Source organism: Mustelus asterias, chromosome 24 (assembly GCF_964213995.1).
Source record: "Mustelus asterias chromosome 24, sMusAst1.hap1.1, whole genome shotgun sequence".
Taxonomy (NCBI): domain Eukaryota; kingdom Metazoa; phylum Chordata; class Chondrichthyes; order Carcharhiniformes; family Triakidae; genus Mustelus; species Mustelus asterias.
In genome coordinates, this window is record NC_135824.1 from 46,643,750 (window position 1) to 46,668,973 (window position 25,224).

Sequence of the window (25,224 nt, forward strand, 5' to 3'; positions counted from 1 at the left end):
AGTGAGAGTCAGTGTGTGTGGAACCCGTACCCCAGTGAGGGTCAGTGTGTGTGGGACCCGTACCCCAGTGAGCTTCAGTGTGTGTGGGACCCGTACCCGAGTGAGAGTCAATGTGTGTGGAACCTGTACCCGAGTGATAGTCAGTGTGTGTGGGACCCATACCCCAGTGAGAGTCAGTGCGTGTGGGACCCATACCCCAGTGAGAGTCAGTGTGTGTGGGACCCGTACCCCAGTGAGAGTCAGTGTGTGTGGGACCCGTACCCCAGTGAGAGTCAGTGTGTGTGGAACCCGTACCCCAGTGAGAGTCAGTGTGTGTGGGACCCATATCCCAGTGAGGGTCAGTGTGTGTGGAACCCGTACCCCAATGAGGGTCAGTGTGTATGGAACCCGTACTCCAGTAAGAGTCAGTGTGTGTGGAACCCAAATCCCAGTGAGGGTCAGTGTGTATGGAACCCATATCCCAGTGAGGGTCAGTGTGTATGGAACCCATATCCCAGTGAGGGTCAGTGTGTGTGGAACCCGTACCCCAGTGAGGGTCAGTGTGTGTGGGACCCGTACCCCAGTGAGAGTCAGTGTGTGTGTGGAACCCGTACCCCAGTGAGAGTCAGTGTGTGTGGAACCCGTACCCCAGTGAGAGTCTGTGTGTGTGGAACCCGCACGCCAGTGAGGGTCAGTGTGTGTGGAACCCATATCCCAGTGAGAGTCAGTGTGTGTGGAACCCGTACCCCAGTGAGAGTCAGTGTGTGTGGAACCCGTACCCCAGTGAGAGTCAGTGTGTGTGGAACCCGTACCCCAGTGAGGGTCAGTGTGTGTGGAACCCGTACCCGAGTAAGAGTCAGTGTGTATGGAACCCGTACTCCAGTGAGAGTCAGTGTGTGTGGAACCCAAATCCCAGTGAGGGTCAGTGTGTATGGAACCCATATCCCAGTGAGGGTCAGTGTGTGTGGGACCCATATCCCAGTGAGGGTCAGTGTGTATGGAACCCATACCCCAGTGAGGGTCAGTGTGTGTGGAACCCATACCCCAGTGAGAATCAGTGTGTGTGGAACACATATCCCAGTGAGGGTCAGTGTGTGTGGAACCCGTACCCCAGTGAGAGTCAATGTGTGTGGAACCCATATCCCAGTGAGAGTCAGTGTGTGTGGGACCCATACCCCAGTGCGAGTCAGTGTGTGTGGAACCCGTACCCCAGTGAGAGTCAGTGTGTGTGGAACCCGTACCCCAGTGAGAGTCAGTGTGTGTGGAACCCATATCCCAGTGAGAGTCAGTGTGTGTGGAACCCATACACCAGTGAGAGTCAGTGTGTGTGGAACCCGTACCCCAGTGAGAGTCAGTGTGTGTGGAACCTGTAACCCAGTGAGAGACAGTGTGTGTGGAACCTGTACCCCAGAGAGAGTGAGTATGTGTGGAATCCATACCCCAGTGAGAGTCAGTGTGTGTGGAACCTGTACCCCAGTGAGAGTCAGTGTGTGTGGGACCCATATCCCAGTGAGGGTCAGTGTGTGTGGAACCTGTACCCCAGTGAGAGTCAGTGTGTGTAATACCCATATCCCAGTGAGTGTCAGTGTGTGTGGAACCTGTATCCCAGTGAGGGTCAGTAATCATAGAAATCATAGAAACCCGACAGTGCAGAAGGAGGCCATTCGGCCCATCGAGTCTGCACCGACCACAATCCCACCCAAGCCCTACCCCCACATATTTACCCGCTAATCCCGCTAACCTACGCATCTCAGGACTCTAAGGGGCAATTTTTAACCTGGCCAATCAAACTAACCCGCACACCTTTGTGAGAGTCAGTGTGTGTGGAACCTGTAACCCAGTGAGAGACAGTGTGTGTGGAACCTGTACCCCAGTGAGATTCAGTGTGTGTGGAACCAGTATTCCAGTGAGAGTCAGTGTGTGCGGACCCCATACCCCAGTGAGAGTGACTGTGTGTGGAACCTGTACCCCAGTGAGAGTCAGTGTGTGTGGGACTCGTACCCCAGTGAGAGTCAGTGTGTGTGGAACCCGTACCCCAGTGAGAGTCAGTGTGTGTGGGACCCATATCCCAGTGAGAGTCAGTGTGTGTGGAACCAGTACCCAGTGAGAGTCAGTGTGTGTGGAACCAGTACCCCAGTGAGAGTCAGTGTGCGTGGGACCCATATCCCAGTGAGCTTCAGTGTGTGTGGGACCCGTACCCCAGTGAGAGTCAGTGTGTGTGGAGCCCGTGCCCCAGTGAGAGTCAGTGTGTGTGGAACCCGTACTCCAGTGAGGGTCAATGTGTGTGGAACCCATATCCCAGTGAGAGTCAGTGTGTGTGGAACCCGTACCCCAGTGAGAGTCAGTGTGTGTGGAACCCGTACCCCAGTGAGAGTCAGTGTGTGTTGAACCCGCACGCCAGTGAGAGTCAGTGTGTGTGGAACCCATACCCCAGTGAGAGTCAGTGTGTGTGGAACCCGTACCCCAGTGAGGGTCAGTGTGTGTGGGACCCGTACCCCAGTGAGCTTCAGTGTGTGTGGGACCCGTACCCCAGTGAGAGTCAGTGTGTGTGGAGCCCGTACCCCAGTGAGAGTCAGTGTGTGTGGAACCCTTACCCCAGTGAGAGTCAGTGTGTGTGGGACCCGTACCCCAGTGAGAGTCAGTGTGTGTGGAACCCTTACCCCAGTGAGAGTCAGTGAGTGTGGAACCCGCACGCCAGTGAGAGTCAGTGTGTGTGGAACCCATACCCCAGTGAGAGTCAGTGTGTGTGGAACCCGTACCCCAGTGAGGGTCAGTGTGTGTGGGACCCGTACCCCAGTGAGCTTCAGTGTGTGGGGACCCGTACCCCAGTGAGAGTCAGTGTGTGTGGAGCCCGTACCCCAGTGAGAGTCAGTGTGTGTGGAACCCTTACCCCAGTGAGAGTCAGTGTGTGTGGGACCCGTACCCCAGTGAGGGTCAGTGTGTGTGGGACCCATACCCCAGTGAGAGACAGTGTGTGTGGGACCCTTACCCCAGTGAGAGTCAGTGTGTGTGGGACCCGTACCCCAGTGAGAGTCAGTGTGTGTGGGACCCATACCCCAGTGAGAGTCAGTGTGTGTGGGACCCGTACCCCAGTGAGGGTCAGTGTGTGTGGAACCCTTAACCCAGTGAGAGTCAGTGTGTGTGGAACCCGTACCCCAGTGAGCTTCAGTGTGTGTGGGACCCGTACCGCAGTGAGAATCAGTGTGTGTGGAACCCATACCCCAGTGAGAGTCGGTGTGTGTGGAGCCCGTACCCCAGTGAGAATCAGTGTGTGTGGAACCCAAATCCCAGTGAGGGTCAGTGTGTATGGAACCCATATCCCAGTGAGGGTCAGTGTGTGTGGAACCGGTACCCCAGTGAGAGTCAGTGTGTGTGGAACCCATACCCCAGTGAGAGTCAGTGTGTGTGGAACCCATATCCCAGTGAGGGTCAGTGTGTGTGGAACCCATATCCCAGTGAGGATCAGTGTGTGTGGGACCCGTACCCCAGTGAGCTTCAGTGTGTGTGGGACCCGTACCCCAGTGAGAGTCAGTGTGTGTGGAGCCCGTACCCCAGTGAGAGTCAGTGTGTGTGGAACCCTTACCCCAGTGAGAGTCAGTGTGTGTGGGACCCGTACCCCAGTGAGGGTCAGTGTGTGTGGGACCCATACCCCAGTGAGAGTCAGTGTGTGTGGAACCCGTACCCCAGTGAGAGTCAGTGTGTGTCGAACCCGTACCCCAGTGAGAGTCAGTGTGTGTGGAACCCATATCCCAGTGAGAGTCAGTGTGTGTGGAACCCATACACCAGTGAGAGTCAGTGTGTGTGGGACCCATATCCCAGTGAGGGTCAGTGTGTCTGGAACCCGTACCCCAATGAGGGTCAGTGTGTATGGAACCCGTACTCCAGTGAGAGTCAGTGTGTGTGGAACCCAAATCCCAGTGAGGGTCAGTGTGTATGGAACCCATATCCCAGTGAGGGTCAGTGTGTGTGGAACCGGTACCCCAGTGAGAGTCAGTGTGTGTGGAACCCATACCCCAGTGAGAGTCAGTGTGTGTGGAACCCATATCCCAGTGAGGGTCAGTGTGTGTGGAGCCCGTACCCCAGTGAGAGTCAGTGTGTGTGGAACCCTTACCCCAGTGAGAGTCAGTGTGTGTGGGACCCGTACCCCAGTGAGGGTCAGTGTGTGTGGGACCCATACCCCAGTGAGAGTCAGTGTGTGTGGAACCCGTACCCCAGTGAGAGTCAGTGTGTGTCGAACCCGTACCCCAGTGAGAGTCAGTGTGTGTGGAACCCATATCCCAGTGAGAGTCAGTGTGTGTGGAACCCATACACCAGTGAGAGTCAGTGTGTGTGGAACCCATACCCCAGTGAGAGTCAGTGTGTGTGGAACCCGTACCCCAGTGAGGGTCAGTGTGTGTGGGACCCGTACCCCAGTGAGCTTCAGTGTGTGTGGGACCCGTACCCGAGTGAGAGTCAATGTGTGTGGAACCTGTACCCGAGTGATAGTCAGTGTGTGTGGGACCCATACCCCAGTGAGAGTCAGTGCGTGTGGGACCCATACCCCAGTGAGAGTCAGTGTGTGTGGGACCCGTACCCCAGTGAGAGTCAGTGTGTGTGGGACCCGTACCCCAGTGAGAGTCAGTGTGTGTGGAACCCGTACCCCAGTGAGAGTCAGTGTGTGTGGGACCCATATCCCAGTGAGGGTCAGTGTGTGTGGAACCCGTACCCCAATGAGGGTCAGTGTGTATGGAACCCGTACTCCAGTAAGAGTCAGTGTGTGTGGAACCCAAATCCCAGTGAGGGTCAGTGTGTATGGAACCCATATCCCAGTGAGGGTCAGTGTGTATGGAACCCATATCCCAGTGAGGGTCAGTGTGTGTGGAACCCGTACCCCAGTGAGGGTCAGTGTGTGTGGGACCCGTACCCCAGTGAGAGTCAGTGTGTGTGTGGAACCCGTACCCCAGTGAGAGTCAGTGTGTGTGGAACCCGTACCCCAGTGAGAGTCTGTGTGTGTGGAACCCGCACGCCAGTGAGGGTCAGTGTGTGTGGAACCCATATCCCAGTGAGAGTCAGTGTGTGTGGAACCCGTACCCCAGTGAGAGTCAGTGTGTGTGGAACCCGTACCCCAGTGAGAGTCAGTGTGTGTGGAACCCGTACCCCAGTGAGGGTCAGTGTGTGTGGAACCCGTACCCGAGTAAGAGTCAGTGTGTATGGAACCCGTACTCCAGTGAGAGTCAGTGTGTGTGGAACCCAAATCCCAGTGAGGGTCAGTGTGTATGGAACCCATATCCCAGTGAGGGTCAGTGTGTGTGGGACCCATATCCCAGTGAGGGTCAGTGTGTATGGAACCCATACCCCAGTGAGGGTCAGTGTGTGTGGAACCCATACCCCAGTGAGAATCAGTGTGTGTGGAACACATATCCCAGTGAGGGTCAGTGTGTGTGGAACCCGTACCCCAGTGAGAGTCAATGTGTGTGGAACCCATATCCCAGTGAGAGTCAGTGTGTGTGGGACCCATACCCCAGTGCGAGTCAGTGTGTGTGGAACCCGTACCCCAGTGAGAGTCAGTGTGTGTGGAACCCGTACCCCAGTGAGAGTCAGTGTGTGTGGAACCCATATCCCAGTGAGAGTCAGTGTGTGTGGAACCCATACACCAGTGAGAGTCAGTGTGTGTGGAACCCGTACCCCAGTGAGAGTCAGTGTGTGTGGAACCTGTAACCCAGTGAGAGACAGTGTGTGTGGAACCTGTACCCCAGAGAGAGTGAGTATGTGTGGAATCCATACCCCAGTGAGAGTCAGTGTGTGTGGAACCTGTACCCCAGTGAGAGTCAGTGTGTGTGGGACCCATATCCCAGTGAGGGTCAGTGTGTGTGGAACCTGTACCCCAGTGAGAGTCAGTGTGTGTAATACCCATATCCCAGTGAGTGTCAGTGTGTGTGGAACCTGTATCCCAGTGAGGGTCAGTAATCATAGAAATCATAGAAACCCGACAGTGCAGAAGGAGGCCATTCGGCCCATCGAGTCTGCACCGACCACAATCCCACCCAAGCCCTACCCCCACATATTTACCCGCTAATCCCGCTAACCTACGCATCTCAGGACTCTAAGGGGCAATTTTTAACCTGGCCAATCAAACTAACCCGCACACCTTTGTGAGAGTCAGTGTGTGTGGAACCTGTAACCCAGTGAGAGACAGTGTGTGTGGAACCTGTACCCCAGTGAGATTCAGTGTGTGTGGAACCAGTATTCCAGTGAGAGTCAGTGTGTGCGGACCCCATACCCCAGTGAGAGTGACTGTGTGTGGAACCTGTACCCCAGTGAGAGTCAGTGTGTGTGGGACTCGTACCCCAGTGAGAGTCAGTGTGTGTGGAACCCGTACCCCAGTGAGAGTCAGTGTGTGTGGGACCCATATCCCAGTGAGAGTCAGTGTGTGTGGAACCAGTACCCAGTGAGAGTCAGTGTGTGTGGAACCAGTACCCCAGTGAGAGTCAGTGTGCGTGGGACCCATATCCCAGTGAGCTTCAGTGTGTGTGGGACCCGTACCCCAGTGAGAGTCAGTGTGTGTGGAGCCCGTGCCCCAGTGAGAGTCAGTGTGTGTGGAACCCGTACTCCAGTGAGGGTCAATGTGTGTGGAACCCATATCCCAGTGAGAGTCAGTGTGTGTGGAACCCGTACCCCAGTGAGAGTCAGTGTGTGTGGAACCCGTACCCCAGTGAGAGTCAGTGTGTGTTGAACCCGCACGCCAGTGAGAGTCAGTGTGTGTGGAACCCATACCCCAGTGAGAGTCAGTGTGTGTGGAACCCGTACCCCAGTGAGGGTCAGTGTGTGTGGGACCCGTACCCCAGTGAGCTTCAGTGTGTGTGGGACCCGTACCCCAGTGAGAGTCAGTGTGTGTGGAGCCCGTACCCCAGTGAGAGTCAGTGTGTGTGGAACCCTTACCCCAGTGAGAGTCAGTGTGTGTGGGACCCGTACCCCAGTGAGAGTCAGTGTGTGTGGAACCCTTACCCCAGTGAGAGTCAGTGAGTGTGGAACCCGCACGCCAGTGAGAGTCAGTGTGTGTGGAACCCATACCCCAGTGAGAGTCAGTGTGTGTGGAACCCGTACCCCAGTGAGGGTCAGTGTGTGTGGGACCCGTACCCCAGTGAGCTTCAGTGTGTGTGGGACCCGTACCCCAGTGAGAGTCAGTGTGTGTGGAGCCCGTACCCCAGTGAGAGTCAGTGTGTGTGGAACCCTTACCCCAGTGAGAGTCAGTGTGTGTGGGACCCGTACCCCAGTGAGGGTCAGTGTGTGTGGGACCCATACCCCAGTGAGAGACAGTGTGTGTGGGACCCTTACCCCAGTGAGAGTCAGTGTGTGTGGGACCCGTACCCCAGTGAGAGTCAGTGTGTGTGGGACCCATACCCCAGTGAGAGTCAGTGTGTGTGGGACCCGTACCCCAGTGAGGGTCAGTGTGTGTGGAACCCTTAACCCAGTGAGAGTCAGTGTGTGTGGAACCCGTACCCCAGTGAGCTTCAGTGTGTGTGGGACCCGTACCGCAGTGAGAATCAGTGTGTGTGGAACCCATACCCCAGTGAGAGTCGGTGTGTGTGGAGCCCGTACCCCAGTGAGAATCAGTGTGTGTGGAACCCAAATCCCAGTGAGGGTCAGTGTGTATGGAACCCATATCCCAGTGAGGGTCAGTGTGTGTGGAACCGGTACCCCAGTGAGAGTCAGTGTGTGTGGAACCCATACCCCAGTGAGAGTCAGTGTGTGTGGAACCCATATCCCAGTGAGGGTCAGTGTGTGTGGAACCCATATCCCAGTGAGGATCAGTGTGTGTGGGACCCGTACCCCAGTGAGCTTCAGTGTGTGTGGGACCCGTACCCCAGTGAGAGTCAGTGTGTGTGGAGCCCGTACCCCAGTGAGAGTCAGTGTGTGTGGAACCCTTACCCCAGTGAGAGTCAGTGTGTGTGGGACCCGTACCCCAGTGAGGGTCAGTGTGTGTGGGACCCATACCCCAGTGAGAGTCAGTGTGTGTGGAACCCGTACCCCAGTGAGAGTCAGTGTGTGTCGAACCCGTACCCCAGTGAGAGTCAGTGTGTGTGGAACCCATATCCCAGTGAGAGTCAGTGTGTGTGGAACCCATACACCAGTGAGAGTCAGTGTGTGTGGAACCCATACCCCAGTGAGAGTCAGTGTGTGTGGAACCCGTACCCCAGTGAGCTTCAGTGTGTGTGGGACCCGTACCGCAGTGAGAATCAGTGTGTGTGGAACCCATACCCCAGTGAGAGTCGGTGTGTGTGGAGCCCGTACCCCAGTGAGAATCAGTGTGTGTGGAACCCTTACCCCAGTGAGAGTCAGTGTGTGTGGGACCCGTACCCCAGTGAGGGTCAGTGTGTGTGGGACCATACCCCAGTGAGAGTCAGTGTGTGTGGGACCCGTACCCCAGTGAGAGTCAGTGTGTGTGGGACCCGTACCCCAGTGAGGGTCAGTGTGTGTGGGACCCATACCCCAGTGAGAGTCAGTGTGTGTGGGACCCGTACCCCAGTGAGAGTCAGTGTGTGTGGGACCCGTACCCCAGTGAGGGTCAGTGTGTGTGGGACCATACCCCAGTGAGAGTCAGTGTGTGTGGGACCCGTACCCCAGTGAGAGTCAGTGTGTGTGGGACCCATACCCCAGTGAGAGTCAGTGTGTGTGGGACCCATACCCCAGTGAGAGTCAGTGTGTGTGGGACCCGTACCCCAGTGAGAGTCAGTGTGTGTGGGACCCGTACCCCAGTGAGAGTCAGTGTGTGTGGAACCCTTACCCCAGTGAGAGTCAGTGTGTGTGGAACCCGTACCCCAGTGAGAGTCAGTGTGTGTGGGACCCGTACCCCAGTGAGAGTCAGTGTGTGTGGAGTCCGTACCCCAGTGAGAGTCAGTGTGTGTGGAACCCTTACCCCAGTGAGAGTCAGTGTGTGTGGAGTCCGTACCCCAGTGAGAGTCAGTGTGTGTGGAACCCTTACCCCAGTGATAGTCAGTGTGTGTGGGACCCGTACCCCAGTGAGAGTCAGTGTGTGTGGAACCCTTACCCCAGTGAGAGTCAGTGAGTGTGGAACCCGCAAGCCAGTGAGAGTCAGTGTGTGTGGAACCCATACCCCAGTGGGAGTCAGTGTGTGTGGAACCCGTACCCCAGTGAGCTTCAGTGTGTGTGGGACCCGTACCCCAGTGAGAGTCAGTGTGTGTGGAGCCCGTACCCCAGTGAGATTCAGTGTGTGTGGAACCCTTACCCCAGTGAGAGTCAGTGTGTGTGGGACCCGTACCCCAGTGAGGGTCAGTGTGTGTGGGACCCATACCCCAGTGAGAGTCAGTGTGTGTGGGACCCATACCCCAGTGAGAGTCAGTGTGTGTGGGACCCGTACCCCAGTGAGAGTCAGTGTGTGTGGGACCCATACCCCAGTGAGAGTCAGTGTGTGTGGAACCCTTACCCCAGTGAGAGTCAGTGTGTGTGGAACCCGTACCCCAGTGAGAGTCAGTGTGTGTGGGACCCGTACCCCAGTGAGAGTCAGTGTGTGTGGGACCCGTACCCCAGTGAGAGTCGGTGTGTGTGGAGCCCGTACCCCAGTGAGAGTCAGTGTGTGTGGAACCCTTACCCCAGTGAGAGTCAGTGTGTGTGGGACCCGTACCCCAGTGAGGGTCAGTGTGTGTGGGACCATACCCCAGTGAGAGTCAGTGTGTGTGGGACCCGTACCCCAGTGAGAGTCAGTGTGTGTGGGACCCGTACCCCAGTGAGGGTCAGTGTGTGTGGGACCCATACCCCAGTGAGAGTCAGTGTGTGTGGGACCCGTACCCCAGTGAGAGTCAGTGTGTGTGGGACCCGTACCCCAGTGAGGGTCAGTGTGTGTGGGACCATACCCCAGTGAGAGTCAGTGTGTGTGGAGCCCGTACCCCAGTGAGAGTCAGTGTGTGTGGAACCCTTACCCCAGTGAGAGTCAGTGTGTGTGGGACCCGTACCCCAGTGAGGGTCAGTGTGTGTGGGACCATACCCCAGTGAGAGTCAGTGTGTGTGGGACCCGTACCCCAGTGAGAGTCAGTGTGTGTGGGACCCGTACCCCAGTGAGGGTCAGTGTGTGTGGGACCCATACCCCAGTGAGAGTCAGTGTGTGTGGGACCCGTACCCCAGTGAGAGTCAGTGTGTGTGGGACCCGTACCCCAGTGAGGGTCAGTGTGTGTGGGACCATACCCCAGTGAGAGTCAGTGTGTGTGGGACCCGTACCCCAGTGAGAGTCAGTGTGTGTGGAACCAGTACCCAGTGAGAGTCAGTGTGTGTGGGACCCATACCCCAGTGAGAGTCAGTGTGTGTGGGACCCGTACCCCAGTGAGAGTCAGTGTGTGTGGGACCCGTACCCCAGTGAGAGTCAGTGTGTGTGGAACCCTTACCCCAGTGAGAGTCAGTGTGTGTGGGACTCGTACCCCAGTGAGAGTCAGTGTGTGTGGAACCCGTACCCCAGTGAGCTTCAGTGTGTGTGGGACCCGTACCCCAGTGAGAGTCAGTGTGTGTGGAACCCGTACCCCAATGAGGGTCAGTGTGTATGGAACCCGTACTCCAGTGAGAGTCAGTGTGTGTGGAACCCAAATCCCAGTGAGGGTCAGTGTGTATGGAACCCATATCCCAGTGAGGGTCAGTGTGTATGGAACCCATATCCCAGTGAGGGTCAGTGTGTGTGGGACCCGTACCCCAGTGAGCGTCAGTGTGTATGGAACCCATATCCCAGTGAGGGTCAGTGTGTGTGGAACCCGTACCCCAGTGAGAGTCAGTGTGTGTGGAACCCTTACCCCAGTGAGAGTCAGTGTGTGTGAGACCCGTACCCCAGTGAGAGTCAGTGTGTGTGGAACCCTTACCCGAGTGAGAGTCAGTGAGTGTGGAACCCGCACGCCAGTGAGAGTCAGTGTGTGTGGAACCCATACCCCAGTGAGAGTCAGTGTGTGTGGAACCCGTACCCCAGTGAGGGTCAGTGTGTGTGGGACCCGTAATCCAGTGAGCTTCAGTGTGTGTGGGACCCGTACCCCAGTGAGAGTCAGTGTGTGTGGAACCCTTACCCCAGTGAGAGTCAGTGTGTGTGGGACTCGTACCCCAGTGAGAGTCAGTGTGTGTGGAACCCGTACCCCAGTGAGAGTCAGTGTGCGTGGGACCCATATCCCAGTGAGCTTCAGTGTGTGTGGGACCCGTACCCCAGTGAGAGTCAGTGTGTGTGGAACCCTTACCCCAGTGAGAGTCAGTGTGTGTGTGGGACCCATACCCCAGTGAGAGTCAGTGTGTGTGGGACCCATACCCCAGTGAGAGTCAGTGTGTGTGGGACCCATACCCCAGTGAGCTTCAGTGTGTGTGGGACCCGTACCCCAGTGAGAGTCAGTGTGTGTGGAGCCCGTACCCCAGTGAGAGTCAGTGTGTGTGGAACCCTTACCCCAGTGAGAGTCAGTGTGTGTGGAACCCTTACCCCAGTGAGAGTCAGTGTGTGTGGAACCCTTACCCCAGTGAGAGTCAGTGTGCGTGGGACCCATACCCCAGTGAGCTTCAGTGTGTGTGGGACCCGTACCCCAGTGAGAGTCAGTGTGTGTGGAGCCCGTACCCCAGTGAGAGTCAGTGTGTGTGGAACCCTTACCCCAGTGAGAGTCAGTGTGTGTGGGACCCATACCCCAGTGAGAGTCAGTGTGTGTTGGACCCATACCCCAGTGAGAGTCAGTGTGTGTGGGACCCGTACCCCAGTGAGAGTCAGTGTGTGTGGGACCCGTACCCCAGTGAGAGTCAGTGTGTGTGGAACCCGTACCCCAGTGAGAGTCAGTGTGTGTGGGACCCATATCCCAGTGAGGGTCAGTGTGTGTGGAACCCGTACTCCAGTGAGCTTCAGTGTGTGTGGGACTCGTACCCCAGTGAGAGTCAGTGTGTGTGGAGCCCGTACCCCAGTGAGAGTCAGTGTGTGTGGAACCCTTACCCCAGTGAGAGTCAGTGTGTGTGGGACCCGTACCCCAGTGAGGGTCAGTGTGTGTGGGACCCATACCCTAGTGAGAGTCAGTGTGTGTGGAACCCGTACCCCAGTGAGGGTCAGTGTGTGTGGGACCCGTACCCCAGTGAGCTTCAGTGTGTGTGGTACCCGTACCCCAGTGAGAGTCAGTGTGTGTGGAGCCCGTACCCCAGTGAGAGTCAGTGTGTGTGGAACCCTTACCCCAGTGAGAGTCAGTGTGTGTGCGACCCGTACCCCAGTGAGGGTCAGTGTGTGTGGGACCCGCACCCCAGTGAGCTTCAGTGTGTGTGGGACCCGTACCCCAGTGAGAGTCAGTGTGTGTGGAGCCCGTACCCCAGTGAGAGTCAGTGTGTGTGGAACCCTTACCCCAGTGAGAGTCAGTGTGTGTGGGACCCATACCCCAGTGAGAGTCAGTGTGTGTGGGACCCGTACCCCAGTGAGAGTCAGTGTGTGTGGAGCCCGTACCCCAGTGAGAGTCAGTGTGTGTGGAACCCGTACCCCAGTGAGAGTCAGTGTGTGTGGGACCCGTACCCCAGTGAGGGTCAGTGTGTGTGGGACCCATACCCCAGTGAGAGTCAGTGTGTGTGGGACCCGTACCCCAGTGAGAGTCAGTGTGTGTGGGACCCATACCCCAGTGAGAGTCAGTGTGTGTGGGACCCATACCCCAGTGAGAGTCAGTGTGTGTGGGACCCGTACCCCAGTGAGAGTCAGTGTGTGTGGGACCCGTACCCCAGTGAGAGTCAGTGTGTGTGGAACCCTTACCCCAGTGAGAGTCAGTGTGTGTGGGAGCCATACCCCAGTGAGAGTCAGTGTGTGTGGGACCCGTACCCCAGTGAGAGTCAGTGTGTGTGGGACCCGTACCCCAGTGAGAGTCAGTGTGTGTGGGACCCGTACCCCAGTGAGAGTCAGTGTGTGTGGAACCCGTACCCCAGTGAGAGTCAGTGTGTGTGGGACCCATATCCCAGTGAGAGTCAGTGTGTGTGGGACCCGTACCCCAGTGAGAGTCAGTGTGTGTGGGACCCGTACCCCAGTGAGAGTCAGTGTGTGTGGAACCTGTACCCCAGAGAGAGTGAGTGTGTGTGGGACCCGTACCCCAGTGAGAGTCAGTGTGTGTGGGACCCGTACCCCAGTGAGAGTCAGTGTGTGTGGAACCCGTACCCCAGTGAGAGTCAGTGTGTGTGGGACCCATATCCCAGTGAGGGTCAGTGTGTGTGGAACCCGTACCCCAATGAGGGTCAGTGTGTATGGAACCCGTACTCCAGTGAGAGTCAGTGTGTGTGGGACCCAAATCCCAGTGAGCTTCAGTGTGTGTGGGACCCATATCCCAGTGAGGGTCAGTGTGTGTGGAACCCGTACCGCAGTGAGAGTCAGTGTGTGTGGGACCCGTACCCCAGTGAGAGTCAGTGTGTGTGGAACCCTTACCCCAGTGAGAGTCAGTGAGTATGGAACCTGCACGCCAGTGAGAGTCAGTGTGTGTGGAACCCATACCCCAGTGAGAGTCAGTGTGTGTGGAACCCTTACCCCAGTGAGAGTCAGTGTGTGTGGGACCCGTACCCCAGTGAGGGTCAGTGTGTGTGGGACCCATACCCCAGTGAGAGTCAGTGTGTGTGGGACCCGTACCCCAGTGAGAGTCAGTGTGTGTGGGACCCGTACCCCAGTGAGAGTCAGTGTGTGTGGGACCCATACCCCAGTGAGAGTCAGTGTGTGTGGGACCTGTACCCCAGTGAGGGTCAGTGTGTGTGGGACCCGTACCCCAGTGAGCTTCAGTGTGTGTGGGACCCGTACCCCAGTGAGAGTCAGTGTGTGTGGAGCCCGTACCCCAGTGAGAGTCAGTGTGTGTGGGACCCGTACCCCAGTGAGAGTCAGTGTGTGTGGGACCCGTACCCGAGTGAGAGTCAGTGTGTGTGGAACCCGTACCCCAGTGGGAGTCAGTGTGTGTGGGACCCATATCCCAGTGAGGGTCAGTGTGTGTGGAACCCGTACCCCAATGAGGGTCAGTGTGTATGGAACCCGTACTCCAGTGAGAGTCAGTGTGTGTGGAACCCAAATCCCAGTGAGGGTCAGTGTGTATGGAACCCATATCCCAGTGAGGGTCAGTGTGTATGGAACCCAGATCCCAGTGAGGGTCAGTGTGTGTGGGACCCGTACCCCAGTGAGAGTCAGTGTGTGTGGAACCAGTACCCCAGTGAGAGACAGTGTGTGTGGAATCTGTACCCCAGAGAGAGTGAGTGTGTGTGGAACCTGTACCCCAGTGAGAGTCAGTGTGTGTGGAGCCCGTACCCCAGTGAGAGTCAGTGTGTGTGGAACCCTTACCCCAGTGAGAGTCAGTGTGTGTGGGACCCATACCCCAGTGAGAGTCAGTGTGTGTGGGACCCATACCCCAGTGAGAGTCAGTGTGTGTGGGACCCGTACCCCAGTGAGAGTCAGTGTGTGTGGGACCCGTACCCGAGTGAGAGTCAGTGTGTGTGGAACCCGTACCCCAGTGAGAGTCAGTGTGTGTGGGACCCATATCCCAGTGAGGGTCAGTGTGTGTGGAACCCGTACCCCAATGAGGGTCAGTGTGTATGGAACCCGTACTCCAGTGAGAGTCAGTGTGTGTGGAACCCAAATCCCAGTGAGGGTCAGTGTGTATGGAACCCATATCCCAGTGAGGGTGTGTGTTTGGAACCCATATCCCAGTGAGGGTCAGTGTGTGTGGGACCCGTACCCCAGTGAGCGTCAGTGTGTATGGAACCCATATCCCAGTGAGGGTCAGTGTGTGTGGAACCCGTACCCCAGTGAGAGTCAGTGTGTGTGGAACCCTTACCCCAGTGAGAGTCAGTGTGTGTGGGACCCGTACCCCAGTGAGCGTCAGTGTGTATGGAACCCATATCCCAGTGAGGGTCAGTGTGTGTGGAACCCGTACCCCAGTGAGAGTCAGTGTGTGTGGAACCCGTACCCCAGTGAGAGTCAGTGAGTGTGGAATCTGCACGCCAGTGAAAGTCAGTGTGTGTGGAACCCATACCCCAGTGAGAGTCAGTGTGTGTGGAACCCGTACCCCAGTGAGGGTCAGTGTGTGTGGGACCCGTACCCCAGTGAGAGTCAGTGTGTGTGGGACCCGTACCCCAGTGAGAGTCAGTGTGTGTGGGACCCATACCCCAGTGAGAGTCAGTGTGTGTGGGACCCGTACCCCAGTGAGCGTCAGTGTGTGTGGGACCCGTACCCCAGTGAGCTTCAGTGTGTGTGGGACCCGTACCCCAGTGAGAGTCAGTGTGTGTGGAGCCCGTACCTCAGTGAGAGTCAGTGTGTGTGGAACCCTTACCCCAGTGAGAGTCAGTGTGTGTGGGACCCATACCCCAGTGAGAGTCAGTGTGTGTGGGACCCATACCCCAGTGAGAGTCAGTGTGTGTGGGACCCGTACCCCAGTGAGAGTCAGTGTGTGTGGAACCCGTACCCCAGTGAGAGTCAGTGTGTGTGGGACTCGTACCCCAGTGAGAGTCAGTGTGTGTGGAACCCGTACCCCAGTGAGAGTCAGTGTGCGTCGGACCCATATCCCAGTGAGCTTCAGTGTGTGTGGGACCCATACCCCAGTGAGAGTCAGTGTGTGTGGTACCCGTACCCCAGTGAGAGTCAGTGTGCGTGGGACCCATATCCCAGTGAGCTTCAGTGTGTGTGGGACCCGTACCCCAGTGAGAGTCAGTGTGTGTGGAGCCCGTACCCCAGTGAGAGTCAGTGTGTGTGGAACCCTTACCCCAGTGAGAGTCAGTGTGTGTGGGACCCATACCCCAGTGAGAGTCAGTGTGTGTGGGACCCATACCCCAGTGAGAGTCAGTGTGTGTGGGACCCGTACCCCAGTGAGAGTCAGTGTGTGTGGGACCCGTACCCGAGTGAGAGTCAGTGTGTGTGGAACCCGTACCCCAGTGAGAGTCAGTGTGTGTGGGACCCATATTCCAGTGTGGGTCAGTGTGTGTGGAACCCGTACCCCAATGAGGGTCAGTGTGTATGGAACCCGTACTCCAGTGAGAGTCAGTGTGTGTGGAACCCAAATCCCAGTGAGGGTCAGTGTGTATGGAACCCATATCCCAGTGAGGGTCAGTGTGTATGGAACCCATATCCCAGTGAGGGTCAGTGTGTGTGGGACCCGTACCCCAGTGAGCGTCAGTTTGTATGGAACCCATATCCCAGTGAGGGTCAGTGTGTGTGGAACCCGTACCCCAGTGAGAGTCAGTGTGTGTGGAACCCTTACCCCAGTGAGAGTCAGTGTGTGTGGGACCCGTACCCCAGTGAGAGTCAGTGTGTGTGGAACCCTTACCCCAGTGAGAGTCAGTGAGTGTGGAACCTGCACGCCAGTGAGAGTCAGTGTGTGTGGAACCCATACCCCAGTGAGAGTCAGTGTGTGTGGAACCCATACCCCAGTGAGAGTCCGTGTGTGTGGAACCCTTACCCCAGTGAGAGTCAGTGTGTGTGGGACCGGTACCCCAGTGAGGGTCAGTGTGTGTGGGACCCATACCCCAGTGAGAGTCAGGGTGTGTGGGATCCGTACCCCAGTGAGAGTCAGTGTGTGTGGGACCCGTACCCCAGTGAGAGTCAGTGTGTGTGGGACCCATACCCCAGTGAGAGTCAGTGTGTGTGGGACCCGTACCCCAGTGAGGGTCAGTGTGTGTGGGACCCGTACCCCAGTGAGCTTCAGTGTGTGTGGGACCCGTACCCCAGTGAGAGTCAGTGTGTGTGGAGCCCGTACCCCAGTGAGAGTCAGTGTGTGTGGAACCCTTACCCCAGTGAGAGTCAGTGTGTGTGGGACCCATACCCCAGTGAGAGTCAGTGTGTGTGGAACCCGTACCCCAGTGAGAGTCAGTGTGTGTGGGACCCATATCCCAGTGAGAGTCAGTGTGTGTGGAAGCAGTACCCAGTGAGAGTCAGTGTGTGTGGAACCAGTACCCCAGTGAGAGTCTGTGTGAGGAACCCGTACCCCAGTGAGAGCCAGTGTGTGTGGAATCTGTAACCCAGTGAGAGTCAGTGTGTATGGAAACCGAACCCCAGTGAGAGTCAGCGTGTGTGGAACCTGTAACCCAGTGAGAGACAGTGTGTGTGGAACCCATATCCAAGTAAGACTCACTGTATGTGGAACCTGTACCCGAGTGAGAGTCAATGTGTGTGGAACCTGTACCCGAGTGATAGTCAATGTGTGTGGAACCCATATCCCAGTGAGAGTCAGTGTGTGTGGAACCAGTACCCCAGTGAGAGACAGTGTGTGTGGCACCTGTACCCCAGAGAGAGTGAGTGTGTGTGGAACCCATACCCCAGTGAGGGTCAGTGTGTGTGGAACCCGTACTCCAGTGAGGGTCAGTGTGTGTGGAACCCATATCCCAGTGAGAGTCAGTGTGTGTGGAACCCGTACCCCAGTGAGAGTCAGTGTGTGTGGAACCCGTACTCCAGTGAGGGTCAGTGTGTGTGGAACCCATATCCCAGTGAGAGTCAGTGTGTGTGGAACCCGTACCCCAGTGAGAGATAGTGTGTGTGGCACCTGTACCCCAGAGAGAGTGAGTGTGTGTGGGACCCATACCCCAGTGAGAGTCAGTGTGTGTGGGACCCGTACCCCAGTGAGGGTCAGTGTGTGTGGAACCCTTACCCCAGTGAGAGTCAGTGTGTGTGGAACCCTTACCCCAGTGAGCTTCAGTGTGTGTGGGACCCGTACCCCAGTGAGAGTCAGTGTGTGTGGAGCCCGTACCCCAGTGAGAGTCAGTGTGTGTGGAACCCTTACCCCAGTGAGAGTCAGTGTGTGTGGGACCCGTACCCCAGTGAGGGTCAGTGTGTGTGGGACCCATACCCCAGTGAGAGTCAGTGTGTGTGGGACCCGTACCCCAGTGAGAGTCAGTGTGTGTGGGACCCATACCCCAGTGAGAGTCAGTGTGTGTGGAACCCTTACCCCAGTGAGAGTCAGTGTGTGTGGGACCCGTACCCCAGTGAGGGTCCGTGTGTGTGGGACCCGTACCCCAGTGAGAGTCAGTGTGTGTGGGACCCGTACCCCAGTGAGAGTCAGTGTGTGTGGGACCCGTACGCCAGTGAGAGTCAGTGTGTGTGGGACCCATACCCCAGTGAGAGTCAGTGTGTGTGGGACCCGTACCCCAGTGAGCGTCAGTGTGTGTGGGACCCGTACCCCAGTGAGCTTCAGTGTGTGTGGGACCCGTACCCCAGTGAGAGTCAGTGTGTGTGGAACCCTTACCCCAGTGAGAGTCAGTGTGTGTGGGACCCATACCCCAGTGAGAGTCAGTGTGTGTGGGACCCATACCCCAGTGAGAGTCAGTGTGTGTGGGACCCGTACCCCAGTGAGAGTCAGTGTGTGTGGAACCCGTACCCCAGTGAGAGTCAGTGTGCGTGGGACCCATATCCCAGTGAGCTTCAGTGTGTGTGGGACCCGTACCCCAGCGAGAGTCAGTGTGTGTGGAGCCCGTACCCCAGTGAGAGTCAGTGTGTGTGGAACCCTTACCCCAGTGAGAGTCAGTGTGTGTGGGACCCGTACCCCAGTGAGGTTCAGTGTGTGTGGGACCCATACCCCAGTGAGAGTCAGTGTGTGTGGGACCCGTACCCCAGTGAGAGTCAGTGTGTGTGGGACCCGTACCCCAGTGAGAGTCAGTGTGTGTGGGACCCATACCCCAGTGAGAGTCAGTGTGTGTGGGACCTGTACCCCAGTGAGGGTCAGTGTGTGTGGGACCCGTACCCCAGTGAGCTTCAGTGTGTGTGGGACCCGTACCCCAGTGAGAGTCAGTGTGTGTGGAGCCCGTACCCCAGTGAGAGTCAGTGTGTGTGGAACCCTTACCCCAGTGAGAGTCAGTGTGTGTGGGACCCATACCCCAGTGAGAGTCAGTGTGTGTGGGAGCCATACCCCAGTGAGAGTCAGTGTGTGTGGGTCCCATACCCCAGTGAGAGTCAGTGTGTGTGGGACCCGTACCCCAGTGAGAGTCAGTGTGTGTGGGACCCGTACCCGAGTGAGAGTCAGTGTGTGTGGAACCCGTACCCCAGTGGGAGTCAGTGTGTGTGGGACCCATATCCCAGTGAGGGTCAGTGTGTGTGGAACCCGTACCCCAATGAGGGTCAGTGTGTATGGAACCCGTACTCCAGTGAGAGTCAGTGTGTGTGGAACCCAAATCCCAGTGAGGGTCAGTGTGTATGGAACCCATATCCCAGTGAGGGTCAGTGTGTATGGAACCCAGATCCCAGTGAGGGTCAGTGTGTGTGGGACCCGTACCCCAGTGAGAGTCAGTGTGTGTGGAACCAGTACCCCAGTGAGAGACAGTGTGTGTGGAATCTGTACCCCAGAGAGAGTGAGTGTGTGTGGAACCTGTACCCCAGTGAGAGTCAGTGTGTGTGGAGCCCGTACCCCAGTGAGAGTCAGTGTGTGTGGAACCCTTACCCCAGTGAGAGTCAGTGTGTGTGGGACCCATACCCCAGTGAGAGTCAGTGTGTGTGGGACCCATACCCCAGTGAGAGTCAGTGTGTGTGGGACCCGTACCCCAGTGAGAGTCAGTGTGTGTGGGACCCGTACCCGAGTGAGAGTCAGTGTGTGTGGAACCCGTACCCCAGTGAGAGTCAGTGTGTGTGGGACCCATATCCCAGTGAGGGTCAGTGTGTGTGGAACCCGTACCCCAATGAGGGTCAGTGTGTATGGAACCCGTACTCCAGTGAGAGTCAGTGTGTGTGGAACCCAAATCCCAGTGAGGGTCAGTGTGTATGGAACCCATATCCCAGTGAGGGTGTGTGGTTGGAACCCATATCCCAGTGAGGGTCAGTGTGTGTGGGACCCGTACCCCAGTGAGCGTCAGTGTGTATGGAACCCATATCCCAGTGAGGGTCAGTGTGTGTGGAACCCGTACCCCAGTGAGAGTCAGTGTGTGTGGAACCCTTACCCCAGTGAGAGTCAGTGTGTGTGGGACCCGTACCCCAGTGAGAGTCAGTGTGTGTGGAACCCTTACCCCAGTGAGGGTCAGTGTGTGTGGGACCCGTACCCCAGTGAGCGTCAGTGTGTATGGAACCCATATCCCAGTGAGGGTCAGTGTGTGTGGGACCCGTACCCCAGTGAGAGTCAGTGTGTGTGGAACCCTTACCCCAGTGAGAGTCAGTGTGTGTGGGACCCGTACCCCAGTGAGAGTCAGTGTGTGTGGAACCCTTACCCCAGTGAGAGTCAGTGAGTGTGGAACCCTTACCCCAGTGAGAGTCAGTGTGTGTGGGACCCGTACCCCAGTGAGGGTCAGTGTGTGTGGGACCCGTACCCCAGTGAGAGTCAGTGTGTGTGGGACCCGTACCCCAGTGAGAGTCAGTGTGTGTGGGACCCGTACCCCAGTGAGAGTCAGTGTGTGTGGGACCCATACCCCAGTGAGAGTCAGTGTGTGTGGGACCCGTACCCCAGTGAGCGTCAGTGTGTGTGGGACCCGTACCCCAGTGAGCTTCAGTGTGTGTGGGACCCGTACCCCAGTGAGAGTCAGTGTGTGTGGAGCCCGTACCTCAGTGAGAGTCAGTGTGTGTGGAACCCTTACCCCAGTGAGAGTCAGTGTGTGTGGGACCCATACCCCAGTGAGAGTCAGTGTGTGTGGGACCCATACCCCAGTGAGAGTCAGTGTGTGTGGGACCCGTACCCCAGTGAGAGTCAGTGTGTGTGGAACCCGTACCCCAGTGAGAGTCAGTGTGTGTGGGACTCGTACCCCAGTGAGAGTCAGTGTGTGTGGAACCCGTACCCCAGTGAGAGTCAGTGTGCGTGGGACCCATATCCCAGTGAGCTTCAGTGTGTGTGGGACCCGTACCCCAGTGAGTGTCAGTGTGTGTGGAGCCCGTACCCCAGTGAGAGTCAGTGTGTGTGGAACCCTTACCCCAGTGAGAGTCAGTGTGTGTGGGACCCATACCCCAGTGAGAGTCAGTGTGTGTGGGACCCATACCCCAGTGAGAGTCAGTGTGTGTGGGACCCGTACCCCAGTGAGAGTCAGTGTGCGTGGGACCCATATCCCAGTGAGCTTCAGTGTGTGTGGGACCCGTACCCCAGTGAGAGTCAGTGTGTGTGGAGCCCGTCCCCCAGTGAGAGTCAGTGTGTGTGGAACCCTTACCCCAGTGAGAGTCAGTGTGTGTGGGACCCATACCCCAGTGAGAGTCAGTGTGTGTGGGACCCACACCCCAGTGAGAGTCAGTGTGTGTGGGACCCGTACCCCAGTGAGAGTCAGTGTGTGTGGGACCCGTACCCGAGTGAGAGTCAGTGTGTGTGGAACCCGTACCCCAGTGAGAGTCAGTGTGTGTGGGACCCATATTCCAGTGTGGGTCAGTGTGTGTGGAACCCGTACCCCAATGAGGGTCAGTGTGTATGGAACCCGTACTCCAGTGAGAGTCAGTGTGTGTGGAACCCAAATCCCAGTGAGGGTCAGTGTGTATGGAACCCATATCCCAGTGAGGGTCAGTGTGTATGGAACCCATATCCCAGTGAGGGTCAGTGTGTGTGGGACCCGTACCCCAGTGAGCGTCAGTTTGTATGGAACCCATATCCCAGTGAGGGTCAGTGTGTGTGGAACCCGTACCCCAGTGAGAGTCAGTGTGTGTGGAACCCTTACCCCAGTGAGAGTCAGTGTGTGTGGGACCCGTACCCCAGTGAGAGTCAGTGTGTGTGGAACCCTTACCCCAGTGAGAGTCAGTGAGTGTGGAACCTGCACGCCAGTGAGAGTCAGTGTGTGTGGAACCCATACCCCAGTGAGAGTCAGTGTGTGTGGAACCCATACCCCAGTGAGAGTCCGTGTGTGTGGAACCCTTACCCCAGTGAGAGTCAGTGTGTGTGGGACCGGTACCCCAGTGAGGGTCAGTGTGTGTGGGACCCATACCCCAGTGAGAGTCAGGGTGTGTGGGATCCGTACCCCAGTGAGAGTCAGTGTGTGTGGGACCCGTACCCCAGTGAGAGTCAGTGTGTGTGGGACCCATACCCCAGTGAGAGTCAGTGTGTGTGGGACCCGTACCCCAGTGAGGGTCAGTGTGTGTGGGACCCGTACCCCAGTGAGCTTCAGTGTGTGTGGGACCCGTACCCCAGTGAGAGTCAGTGTGTGTGGAGCCCGTACCCCAGTGAGAGTCAGTGTGTGTGGAACCCTTACCCCAGTGAGAGTCAGTGTGTGTGGGACCCATACCCCAGTGAGAGTCAGTGTGTGTGGAACCCGTACCCCAGTGAGAGTCAGTGTGTGTGGGACCCATATCCCAGTGAGAGTCAGTGTGTGTGGAACCAGTACCCAGTGAGAGTCAGTGTGTGTGGAACCAGTACCCCAGTGAGAGTCTGTGTGTGGAACCCGTACCCCAGTGAGAGCCAGTGTGTGTGGAATCTGTAACCCAGTGAGAGTCAGTGTGTATGGAAACCGAACCCCAGTGAGAGTCAGCGTGTGTGGAACCTGTAACCCAGTGAGAGACAGTGTGTGTGGAACCCATATCCAAGTGAGACTCACTGTATGTGGAACCTGTACCCGAGTGAGAGTCAATGTGTGTGGAACCTGTACCCGAGTGATAGTCAATGTGTGTGGAACCCATATCCCAGTGAGAGTCAGTGTGTGTGGAACCAGTACCCCAGTGAGAGACAGTGTGTGTGGCACCTGTACCCCAGAGAGAGTGAGTGTGTGTGGAACCCATACCCCAGTGAGGGTCAGTGTGTGTGGAACCCGTACTCCAGTGAGGGTCAGTGTGTGTGGAACCCATATCCCAGTGAGAGTCAGTGTGTGTGGAACCCGTACCCCAGTGAGAGTCAGTGTGTGTGGAACCCGTACTCCAGTGAGGGTCAGTGTGTGTGGAACCCATATCCCAGTGAGAGTCAGTGTGTGTGGGACCCATACCCCAGTGAGAGTCAGTGTGTGTGGAACCCATACCCCAGTGAGGGTCAGTGTGTGTGGAACCCGTACTCCAGTGAGGGTCAGTGTGTGTGGAACCCATATCCCAGTGAGAGTCAGTGTGTGTGGAGCCCGTACCTCAGTGAGAGTCAGTGTGTGTGGAACCCTTACCCCAGTGAGCTTCAGTGTGTGTGGGACCCATACCCCAGTGAGAGTCAGTGTGTGTGGGACCCATACCCCAGTGAGAGTCAGTGTGTGTGGGACCCGTACCCCAGTGAGAGTCAGTGTGTGTGGAACCCGTACCCCAGTGAGAGTCAGTGTGCGTGGGACCCATATCCCAGTGAGCTTCAGTGTGTGTGGGACCCGTACCCCAGCGAGAGTCAGTGTGTGTGGAGCCCGTACCCCAGTGAGAGTCAGTGTGTGTGGAACCCTTACCCCAGTGAGAGTCAGTGTGTGTGGGACCCGTACCCCAGTGAGGGTCAGTGTGTGTGGGACCCATACCCCAGTGAGAGTCAGTGTGTGTGGGACCCGTACCCCAGTGAGAGTCAGTGTGTGTGGGACCCGTACCCCAGTGAGAGTCAGTGTGTGTGGGACCCATACCCCAGTGAGAGTCAGTGTGTGTGGGACCTGTACCCCAGTGAGGGTCAGTGTGTGTGGGACCCGTACCCCAGTGAGCTTCAGTGTGTGTGGGACCCGTACCCCAGTGAGAGTCAGTGTGTGTGGAGCCCGTACCCCAGTGAGAGTCAGTGTGTGTGGAACCCTTACCCCAGTGAGAGTCAGTGTGTGTGGGACCCATACCCCAGTGAGAGTCAGTGTGTGTGGGAGCCATACCCCAGTGAGAGTCAGTGTGTGTGGGTCCCATACCCCAGTGAGAGTCAGTGTGTGTGGGACCCGTACCCCAGTGAGAGTCAGTGTGTGTGGGACCCGTACCCGAGTGAGAGTCAGTGTGTGTGGAACCCGTACCCCAGTGGGAGTCAGTGTGTGTGGGACCCATATCCCAGTGAGGGTCAGTGTGTGTGGAACCCGTACCCCAATGAGGGTCAGTGTGTATGGAACCCGTACTCCAGTGAGAGTCAGTGTGTGTGGAACCCAAATCCCAGTGAGGGTCAGTGTGTATGGAACCCATATCCCAGTGAGGGTCAGTGTGTATGGAACCCAGATCCCAGTGAGGGTCAGTGTGTGTGGGACCCGTACCCCAGTGAGAGTCAGTGTGTGTGGAACCAGTACCCCAGTGAGAGACAGTGTGTGTGGAATCTGTACCCCAGAGAGAGTGAGTGTGTGTGGAACCTGTACCCCAGTGAGAGTCAGTGTGTGTGGAGCCCGTACCCCAGTGAGAGTCAGTGTGTGTGGAACCCTTACCCCAGTGAGAGTCAGTGTGTGTGGGACCCATACCCCAGTGAGAGTCAGTGTGTGTGGGACCCATACCCCAGTGAGAGTCAGTGTGTGTGGGACCCGTACCCCAGTGAGAGTCAGTGTGTGTGGGACCCGTACCCGAGTGAGAGTCAGTGTGTGTGGAACCCGTACCCCAGTGAGAGTCAGTGTGTGTGGGACCCATATCCCAGTGAGGGTCAGTGTGTGTGGAACCCGTACCCCAATGAGGGTCAGTGTGTATGGAACCCGTACTCCAGTGAGAGTCAGTGTGTGTGGAACCCAAATCCCAGTGAGGGTCAGTGTGTATGGAACCCATATCCCAGTGAGGGTGTGTGTTTGGAACCCATATCCCAGTGAGGGTCAGTGTGTGTGGGACCCGTACCCCAGTGAGCGTCAGTGTGTATGGAACCCATATCCCAGTGAGGGTCAGTGTGTGTGGAACCCGTACCCCAGTGAGAGTCAGTGTGTGTGGAACCCTTACCCCAGTGAGAGTCAGTGTGTGTGGGACCCGTACCCCAGTGAGAGTCAGTGTGTGTGGAACCCTTACCCCAGTGAGAGTCAGTGTGTGTGGGACCTGTACCCCAGTGAGAGTCAGTGTGTGTGGAACCCTTACCCCAGTGAGAGTCAGTGTGTGTGGGACCCGTACCCCAGTGAGGGTCAGTGTGTGTGGGACCCGTACCCCAGTGAGAGTCAGTGTGTGTGGGACCCGTACCCCAGTGAGAGTCAGTGTGTGTGGGACCCGTACCCCAGTGAGAGTCAGTGTGTGTGGGACCCATACCCCAGTGAGAGTCAGTGTGTGTGGGACCCGTACCCCAGTGAGCGTCAGTGTGTGTGGGACCCGTACCCCAGTGAGCTTCAGTGTGTGTGGGACCCGTACCCCAGTGAGAGTCAGTGTGTGTGGAGCCCGTACCTCAGTGAGAGTCAGTGTGTGTGGAACCCTTACCCCAGTGAGAGTCAGTGTGTGTGGGACCCATACCCCAGTGAGAGTCAGTGTGTGTGGGACCCATACCCCAGTGAGAGTCAGTGTGTGTGGGACCCGTACCCCAGTGAGAGTCAGTGTGTGTGGAACCCGTACCCCAGTGAGAGTCAGTGTGTGTGGGACTC